The following is a 10998-nucleotide window of genomic DNA, read 5'->3' as shown; positions in this document are numbered from 1 at the left end:
GAAAAGTTTAAAAACAAGTAGTTAATACTTTTTATTTGTTAAATTTTAAATAATTTAACACCTAAGCAATTGTTAATAAGGATACTGAAATTTTTACAGATTTAGAATTTTAATATTACGTGTGATGTCAAAGCAATAAATTAAATAAGGTTTTTCTCAAAGTTATTGAAAAGAGTTTTAACTCGAGCAGTAAAATGCAGCATGAGTGACAAGATTTCACGGCGGAGAGCACTTTTCCAACGCTTTAATTCAAACTGGATGAGTCTAAACAAAGTTATTGGATTAAAATAATTTTAAAAGGAAATCCAACGTCAGTTTGCATTGCATTGAATCGGCTTTATGTTTAACTCTGAATGCGTATACTTTATAAAACAATTGTAAATAAACGACTATTTAGTTACAGTACAATCTCTTTGACCAATAGATTTCAGTGTTACTTATTTTTTACTAGTTAATATAAGCACTGTAATTAAAAATGTTAATAATTTTTACTGTATGCATGTAGTATGTAGCCTTCAGTTCAGTATGGCCTTTTCCCTTTATTACTTACCCTATCCTTAAAAAGTATACATATAAATTATTAATATTTTTAATTGTAATGCTTATGTTAACTAGTAAAAAATATGTAACACTGAAATATACATACATACATGTATATATATATATATATATATATATATATATATATATATATATATATATATATAATAATAATTCTTAATAATATAATAGGTATCATTCTTTAATATTTATATTTATATTTATATTTATATAGTTCACGAAAGAATAAACTAGAATCATATAAACACATTCTATACACGTTATTATTGACCGAGGACAGTTTTAAAATACAACAGGAGGTAAAATAAGTGATCTATGGCAATTCGGGAAGTGTTATTTACTATACTTGTAGTATTCTGAGGACCTATTAAGGTTTAAAATAAAAATCAACGCTCAGAAATATCGATATTCAGATGTCCTAATCCAACGCATCTCACAATAACTTGGATATTCATTCACGCTCATCTTCGAGCAATTTGACATCCACAGATATCTCCATGATGTAGTCTAGATTATTTGATTTCTCTTGGACTAATTGTAGGCCAATCCTGTTTTTAGCCTTTTTCTGTCAGTCCTTATTGGTTGTTTTGCCTATGTAAATATCTTATCAAACAGCCTAAGAGGAACAGTCGATACAGTATACGACAGTAGTTTTACTACGCTAATACTGATAAGAAAAAAGTGCAAGGATACAGACAGGAGTTGAACCAGCTCTATTTCTAATTCAGACTCAAAATACAACACCCAAGACTTCGGTTTTACTTCAAAAATTTCTAGAAAAATATATTATTTTCTTTCGTAATGCATATTAACATTACATTTACAGAAAAAATTATCATGCACTCATTCGAGTACTCTTATAAAACGATAGACAGAGAAGTATTCGAAAAGAGAAGTCCATCGCAAAATAGTTTGGCAATAGTCAAAATAGACTTTTAAGGCGGTGTTGGCAAATCGCAGATAGCCATGAACTGTTCCCTGACGTTGATACGGATCAGTTATATTTCCATACAGTAAAACTAGCAACCGTGTTAAGCGTTGGGTGAAAGGGGGGCTAGGGTATTTAAACGTAAAATACACTATCTAACTATTTTGGTGTAGGCTGCTATAGTAAATGTCTGCTTGTTTATAATTTACTTCCGTATGATAGATAATTTCAACTTAAAAAATGATAGGTGAAAGTTTTTAAAGTTTTCAACTTCAGTTTAGCTAAAGAATTATAACGATGAAAAAACTTTTTTACTAAAAATACCTTATTCTAATGTTTTTTAGGTCGCTGAAATCCAAATATGATGCTTAAAAAAAGCTGTATCACCCACAATTTCTTCACATTTTGAAGTAACATTTTTTTAACTAAGCGATTTCTACAGAGTTTGAATATAATCAAAAAAGTAGAGGTAATGGACTTAAATTGTGTTGGTAGCACTGCTGAAACACACTAAAAGATCAAAAAAGGTAGATTCCATTTGAAACGTTAACAGCTGATGTTTGTTTACTGTCAATCTAACCTCACACTTTCACGGTTTTTGTTACACGTGCTCAACACAATGTCTAACCGCGGTTTGTAAAAACTCTGTTGACAGTTTTTGTTATATTTGTGGTGAGTTTGGTGATTAAAAAACAACCAAAGAAACATTACGGACTTTGTGAAAAAGAATTTATCGATCATACTTTGGAACTTTACTTGGAGATCAGGATAAATATTGGGCGCCACATAAGGTCATGTGTTATGTATGTGTTGAAGATCTAAGAAAATGGTCAAAAAAGGAGAAAAAAATCCTTCAAATTTGCTGTTCCTATGATATGGAGAGAGCCAAGAAATCATTCTGATGATTGTTACTTTTGCAGTGTTGATGTAACTGGTCACAACTCAAAAAATAAGAAGGTAATAAGCTACCCTAACCTTATGTCTGCCATCCGACCAGTGAAACACGGTCAAGATTTGCCGGTCCCTGAACCTCCAGATGATTTGGATTCCATTCAAACTGAACCATCTTATGATGTAGAATCTGAGTTAGATGAACAAGATGATGAAGAATTTCGATGTATTACAGAAAATGTAGAGCCTAAATTGTTTACTCAGATTGAACTTAATGACTTGGTTAGGGATCTAGGCTTAACTAAAAGAAAAAGCTGAATTGCTTGGCTCTAGACTAAAAGAAAAGAACTTGTTGGGTGCTGGAACCAGCATTTATGTGTATAGAAAGAGAGAGCAAACAATTTTCAAAGTTTTTTGAACAAGATGGTGATTTGGTGTGTACTGTACAGACATTCCAGGTCTGATGAATGAATTTGTTGTTGAGTACAAAAAGGAAGACTGGAGGCTGTTCATTGACTCATCCAAAAGAAGTTTAAAAGGCTGTTTTATTACACAATGGAAACCAGTACGCATCTATACCTGTTGGTCATTCTGTACACATGAAAGAAAGCTATGAAAAACCTAGAAATAGTGCTGAATAAAATAGGCTATTGTGATCATGGTTGGATGATATGTGGTGATTTAAAAGTAACATGTATGCTACTTGGTCAACAAGGTGGTTTTACCAAGTTTTCATGTTTTCTTGTGTGAATGGGACAGTAGGGCTAGAGATCAACATTGGTGCAAAAAGAACTGGTCTGCTAGGGAATCTTTAAAACCAGGTGAAAAGAACATTCTTCGCAAAAACCTCGTAGATCCAAAAAAAGTGCTCCTACCACCTCTTCACATAAAGTTAGGCCTCATGAAAACAGTTTTGTCAAGGCTTTGCCTAAAGATGGGCCATGTTTCATGTATCTCTGCCTAAAGTTTCCACACCTTTCAGAAGCTAAACTGAAAGAAGGCGTCTTTGTCGGACCAGACATTAGAAAAATGATGTTAGACCTTAACTTTGAATCGACAATGACCTCAAATGAGAAAGAAGCATGGGTGTCATTCAAGCAAGTGGTTACCAAGTTTCTTGGGGAATAAAAAAGATCCAGAATATGTTGCTATTGTTGCTAACATGTTAAAGAACTTTAAAAAGTTAGGATGTTTGATGAGCCTGAAAGTTCACTTCCTGAACAGTCATCTTGATTACTTCCCGGAAAACTTGGGCGATGTAAGTGAGGAGCAAGGAGAGCGTTTTCACCAGGACATTAAACTGATGGAAAAAACGCTAATCAGGGCCGCTGGAAACACTAACATGATGGGGGACTACTGTTGGTCACTTCACAGAGAAGTTCAGCAGGCGACTCATCGTAGAAAAAGCTACACAAGAAGTTTCAAAGAAAAGAGGGAAAGAAAATACAAACCAATCCCAGATGGACTAATGGAACCTGTATTATACCACATGTATAACTCTTTCAAGTAACCTATTGTATTAATATATTCATAATTAATGATGTAACATAGTGTTTCATTAATTTTCACCATATACCGTATTTATACTACATAAGAAAACTACATAAAAATGTATATACTACATAAAAACCCAAAATTGCAGAAAAACTATGGGTGATACAAAAAAACTAAGGCCAGATTTGGATTCAGCACATAAAAATCTATAAAAATCAGCTATTAAAGTAAAAAAAGTTTTCACAAAAAAATTTTTCGTTGGCCTGTGTTATTAAGTGTTGAGTAAACACCATTTGTAATTATGTGCAGAAGATTTCTCAATATTTATCATTAGCCTTACTACTTTACGGACCCAAACTCTTTTTTAAACACTCATAATTATTAATGGTGGGTATATTCATTAGTACGATTTATTTCATGAAACCAGCCGAGTATGAAGCATTTCACTAATAAATATTTGTTTTTACTGCACCCAAATTTTACTTAAAACAATTTTCCTTTTACAAAAGTAAGTTAGTTGTGTGCTTTCCACATGTAAGCTGTGGAATTTCTTTAAAAGACTAAAAGACAACACATGAAGGATTGATAACCTATGAAAAGTATGCATGACAGATTTCAATCCCCTAAAATCGTACACAATAGCAACAGTATTAACATTGAGTATATATTTATGAAAACATAAAGTAACGAAGTATATTGTAACAATCTTAGAATTCAAACAAGCTGTGATTTTTTATTATGTTTAATTACACAATATGAACCCTAATAATTTGAGATGTGTATATGAACTTAAGATGTAATGAGTTAACTTTTTACCACTGGAAAACCAATGGTTTATATATGATGGTATAAATATAAAGAAGTCCACGAAAACAGTCTTGTCGATATACTAATAAATTCATTACTTTGATAAACAATAATATCTTTAAAACATTTATTTGCATATTTAATACAATATATGAAACAAATTTGCAATATTTTTGAGCAAAAAAACTTAAATTATTTTAATTTATCATACAATAAAAATATCTGCCATACTACATATAACAGTTTTCTAGCTTTCTTTTAATTTAATAAAGAATCTTAATATTGTTAAAATAAAAAAGTTTATCCATAAAAATTAGTAAAATAATGTATGCATGCAATAACAGTATCTTGCACCAATTAATTTGGGATTGTAATTTAGTTAATAATTGAATACACATTTTCGTAACTGAATTGCTAAATTAAATAATGTGTAATTCACAAAGTGTGTATCCATTTATATATCCTTACTGGGTCTAGGGTCCAAGAATCAATTGTGTAACACACTTAATACGTACTGCCAAGTAAATAGTCAAAGTTGTCAAAGCTTAATAATATTTTATAATATTTCGTAATATGTTCAATATAATATAGTATTGCAGCTTATTAGTATACATTTTGGAAAAAAGGGAGAACGCTTTATATGAAGCGAGTTTCCCTTACAGGATATCAGTATTCAACACCCTTTCGTGTTTGCAATGGAAATGTAATCGCCTCAAAAGTTGAACCTTGTGGGACTCCGGTTCACCTTTGTATACAGTCAGTTATGCGGCGCCGCTTTGCAAAGGTGTTCGCGGTTGTTATTGAATTTTACTTGTATCTCGCTTCCGTTCTTTGTATCCCAATCTAACACGTCTAAGAATATAGATTCAATTTTTAAGTTAAGTATACTCACGTAGTTATCATCTAAATGAGGAGTAGCAATTTTCAATGAGGTTTAAGAGTGTTCGTTAAAATTGAAAATGACAAATAAAAGTGTTCATATGCTCGTGTATTTTACGAGCTTTGGCTGCATGTAAACATATTGATTAAAGTTTTTAATTCTGAATATCCTGTTTATAGAGTTAGATTTATAAATTCGGAAATAATTGCAAAACGGTACAGATTTTATCAATAATATTTGAAAAGAATACTACCAAATTGTAAAAACTTTGCGCTCTTATAAGGAAAAAAATATTTAAACCCATTTTAAATACGTACAAGGTAGGCAAACGCTTCACTACTTGTCGCGTAACAAGCCTCGCTGATGTCGCCTGAAAAATTTCAATTTTATAGCTCATTTTGCAATGCTATATATGTCACTATATCCTATGAAATTTCAAATGGTTGTACTCAATTAAGTGTCGCCTATATATAAAAAAACTTCATGGAAAAGTTCAAGCCTTTTATCGGCATATCATGCAGAGAGACAGACATATGTATATGAAGGTCTTCCAGCGATAATCTTTCCAGCTCCCAGCCAATGGTATACCATATCAGGTGTCATGTATCGCTTCGTGTGTACCTCCCGATTTATGTCATCGAAGCATCTTAACCGGTTTAAAATCTGTAACAAGCATTTTACGAGATATCGTGCGGACAGGCTTACATAGAGACATTTTTATTTCAAGTCCATCGAGAGGTAGGTTGCACTAATGTCTTGACAAGTTTTACAATTCATATGTTTTGATATTAATATTGTGATTATAGCGTTTTTTTAGTACTGATGGATTTTACCTATATGGTGTGCGTCAAATGTCCCGGTACTTTTAAATAGTTTTTATAACGATTTCTTGGAAAGAAATGAGACCTATGAGTATCAATTTTATCAAAAACAATCTTATTTGTTGAGTGACGGGCTACAAAGAGTCAGAATATAATCTTAAATTAGAGCATAGATTGAGATCAAGGTCAAAATCAATCAAATTAAAGGCATTTTTGTCTACAACACAATCAGTAATACAAATTTTCTTAATTTATGAGAAAACTTAAAACGCCGCCATGTTATTAGATAGGATGAACGTTTTGGGTCCATTCTGCGGTATTGTGTTATAAAACAGACATTTTATTTGATGATCATGTAAACCTATGCTCTAATTTTAGATTTTCTTCTGAAAAATTACCAGCCTTTTTACTGATAAGATAAAAACCTGGCTATTGCATACAAAATTAGTAGCGACATTTGTACACTATGTGTCATTGCTTCACAAAAAATGGTAAATTGCTTCATCGTTCTGGGACATTACAAGCACACTACATAAAAAGTAGCTTGAGGGAGGGGACGGTTCTCCATTACCAACATTACCGCCTTATAATTTACACATTTAAAATGTCGTAAAATAGTGGGGGGGGGGTGAAGGGAATGGTCATTACCAACATCCTAGTGCCGGTTGGGGAAGGAGTGGAGATGATGACAGAGGAGCTTGGAATATATTACTTTGTTCACACTTCTTTATCACATAGGCTACTGGGTTTTGTTTTAATTTTACTTGAGTCATTAGTTCATGTAAAATTCCAAAAGTCCATACCTGTGTGAGAAACTAGTAATCTTAGTGGCGATAGAAATGGTAGTTAATTTTCTTCTTAGTATAGAAAGAAGCATTATAATTTTTTTTTTATTTTATTTAATTACGAATTTATATGGATGTTCATTTCAACTCTTTTGCTGTACCCATGTTCCACACCGTTCTTAATACGCCCATTAATAAGTCCTGGGAATACCAATACCAGCTGGTTTTGCAATGTCATCTCTTGTTGTTTACCAGTCAGTATGTGAGACTCATCCAGTAACTGTCTCAATGTTGTCTGATTTGTTGAAAGGGGAGGGTCAAACATTTTCATACCTCAAAAGAGACTCCTCAGTTTGTCATAGAAAACATTTCCCAAAATAAGTCACTCTATATCTATTCATAAGAACGTTAATAGGAGGTTGGGGGCTTTAAAGACACCCGGCATTAAAGATTTACATATCGTATTTTTATAATTTATAAATCAAATTTCATAATTTTAAATCCATTTCTTTCCTCATATACAGGGTGAGTCAGAAATATGGTAAAATATTTTTAATACGTGATTGTAGAGCTAAAAATAAGAAGAAAATCTTATATAAAGGTAGGACCGGAAACGCTCCATTAGTGAGTAATGTCCGGCGAAAGATTCTGCTTTGTTTTCTGTTCACCTGCTGAAATTAAGTGATTCTGAAATGTTTTGTTCTTACATTTTAACTCAAATAAGGTGGATTTATAAGGAAAATTACCTGAAAAAATCAAATAAATCACTCTAAAGATTGTAGTGTGAACAGTTTTTGAGAAAAAGTATGAAATTTGCCAAAAATCTAATAACAAAAAATACCTTCTTAAATGTTTGATCTCCAATAATATTGTTAAACGACCAATAAACTAATTGCTTTTCCTAATATGGATTGTAGAGAATTTAATTCAGAAAACAACTATAATAAGCAAAGTTAACTAAATGTGTAAAGTAGTTATGAAATTGACTCCTCACGTATTAAACTACACAGCAAACGTTTGCTGTTTTATAATAAGGAATGAGTATCTGATTGGTAACAGCTGGTAATAATTAATCTTTTAAACAACAGATGTTTATAAATATTTCTAAATAATACATAATCAGCTGGGCGTTTATTATTAGATGACATATGTCACCTCTATTTTGAACAAAATAACAAACTGTAAAGATACTGTGTGTTTGTGTTAAGTATTTTAACTAGTTATTTTCATCCATTTTACTAGTGATTTTGTGTGATGTGTTTCATGTATTAAAAATGGAAGTTAATATTCATGTGTATTCAACCTCTGAATTAGCAGATATGCATTTAATGTATGGTTTGGGACACTACAATAGTACTGCAGCAAGACGTCTGTATCAAGAGAACTTTCCTAACCGCAGGTGTCCAAACGTAAGATTTTTTTTCCACTATTCATCAACGCCTGTCTGAGAAACAGGTTCTTTGAAGTCTTCGGAGCATAGTAATGCAGGCATCGCCCGATCATGTAGGACTGTTGAATTAGAAGAGTTGGTTTTTAATGAAATTTCTAATTATCCTGAAAAGAGCACTAGACAATTGTCACTACAGTTCAATGCCAGCCAATCTAGTATTCGGAGAATACTACACGAGTACCAGTTACACCCATACCACTGCCAGCATGTCCAAACCCTTTTGCCACAAGATTACGCTCCCCGTGTTGCTTTTTGTCCATGGCTTCTGGGAAAATGTGCTGATCCAAACTTTTTAAATACAATTTTGTTTACCGATGAGGCTCACTTTACAAGAACAGCTATCATTAACTTCCATAACAACCAGACTTGGGCAGACCGGAATCCTCATGCTATCAAACCTAATCGGCCACAACATCAGTTTTGAGTAAATGTTTGGGCTGGAATCTTAGCAGATCATTAAGTCATATTCTTGCTTCCTCCCAGGCTTAATGGCGTGGTGTACTTGAACTTTTTAAGAGACGAGCTACCTAACCTGCTTGATGATGTACCTCTGCATTTACGCCAAAACATGTGATTTATGCATGACGGGGCACCTGCGAACTACTCTCTGGCTGTTCGTGGAAACCTAAATGAGAGTTTCACAAATCAATGGATAGGCCGAGGTGGCCAGTTTCATTGCCAGCAAGATCATCGGCCTTAAATCCTTTGGACTTTTATCTTAGGGGACTTTAAAAACATTAGTTTACTCTTCCCCAATAGATACCATTCAAGAACTCCGATTAAACATTTCTAATGGAATAGAAACCATTAAGCAGACACCTGGAGTTTTTGAACGGGTCCGAAACTCGATGAGAAGAAAGCGTGCATTTTAAACAACGCAGGTCGTTTTGAGCATCATCTTTAATCTTCCGGTGAGATTTAAAGCGATTGTAGATATGTTTATTGTATTTAAAATTAAAATATTGAACTAAAAATATGTTTGTTTTTCACCAGCTGTTACCAATCAGATACTCATTCCTTATTATAAAACAGCAAAAGTTTGGTGCGTAGTGTAATACGTGAGGAGTCAATTTCATAACTTCTTTACACATTTAATTAACTGTGCTTATTGTGGTTATTTTCAGAATTAAATTTTCTACAATTTGTATTAGGAAAAACAATTTGTGTATTGGTATTTTACAATGTTATTGTACAACAAGCATTTAAGAAGGTATTTTTGTTATTAGATTTTAGGCAAATTTCATACTTTTTCTCAAAAACTGTTCATACTACAACTTCTAGAGTGGTTTTATTTGATCTTTCCGGTGATTTTCCTTATAAATCCACCTTATATGAGATAAAATGTAAGAACAAAACATTTCAGAATCACTTAATTTCAACAGGTGAACTGAAAACAAAGCAGAATCTTTCGCCAGACATTACTCACTAATGGAGCGTTTCCGGACCTACCTTTATATAATTTATTTTCCTATTTTTAGCTCTAAAATCACGTCTTAAAATATTATACCATATTTCTGACTCACCCTGTATGTTAAGAAGGAAGCAAGTACAGACATATGGAGCTTGAATAATAAATTATTTATATCTTTATTATTAAATAAAGTTTGCCACAGTTGTAGGATATGGGTTGGAGGGTGGTTGTAATAACAGTTAAAAGTGCATATCATGGTTTTCCAGGTATTTAAAGAAAGTTTTTCTTTTAAAATCACAGCGTTTTACAAACAATTCATAACATCAACAACTGTTGGCGTTAAGGAGTGGAAATATTTTCTGAATTTTTTCTAGAATTGCTAATCTACAGGATTATTTATAATTTTTAAACGGATAAAACTATCCAGGAAGATAATAAACACAAAAATCAAAGTAAACGAGGTGATAGACTCTATGGGTGATTATGGCAGTTTGAAATTATAATTTTGTTTATAATTAATTATAATTTTGTGTCGTGAAATGTTCAATAGAAGCCATCGTTAAGTAGTAATTGGTTATTTCCAGAATTACACAGGATTGCAGAATTTTTCCGAAGGATGCTATTATTTTTACTCCTAAAAAAATAGTTATTTGCTTGAATATAAATGACCTGGCTAAAATGAATACTTGACAATGAATACTTGATAAGTGTAGTTCCAAGAGATTTGGCTGAGATAACTAACGTATTTACACTGGTCTGGTAGGTAACCATAATGGAAATGAAAAAATCATAAATTAACCAAACTTTGTAAACTGACTGAATACAATCAAGATATTTTAATAACTATATCCCCAACACACACATCATCATTTGGTATCTTAATCTCATTATTTAAACGTTACAAATAATCCCAACTGAACGAATTTGAAAATCGAAATGTATAATGTGCAAAGATAGATTTAATCTGTAG

This window comes from Homalodisca vitripennis, chromosome 4 (assembly GCF_021130785.1).
Source record: "Homalodisca vitripennis isolate AUS2020 chromosome 4, UT_GWSS_2.1, whole genome shotgun sequence".
NCBI lineage: Eukaryota > Metazoa > Arthropoda > Insecta > Hemiptera > Cicadellidae > Homalodisca > Homalodisca vitripennis.
Note: the sequence above shows the minus strand (reverse complement) of the source record.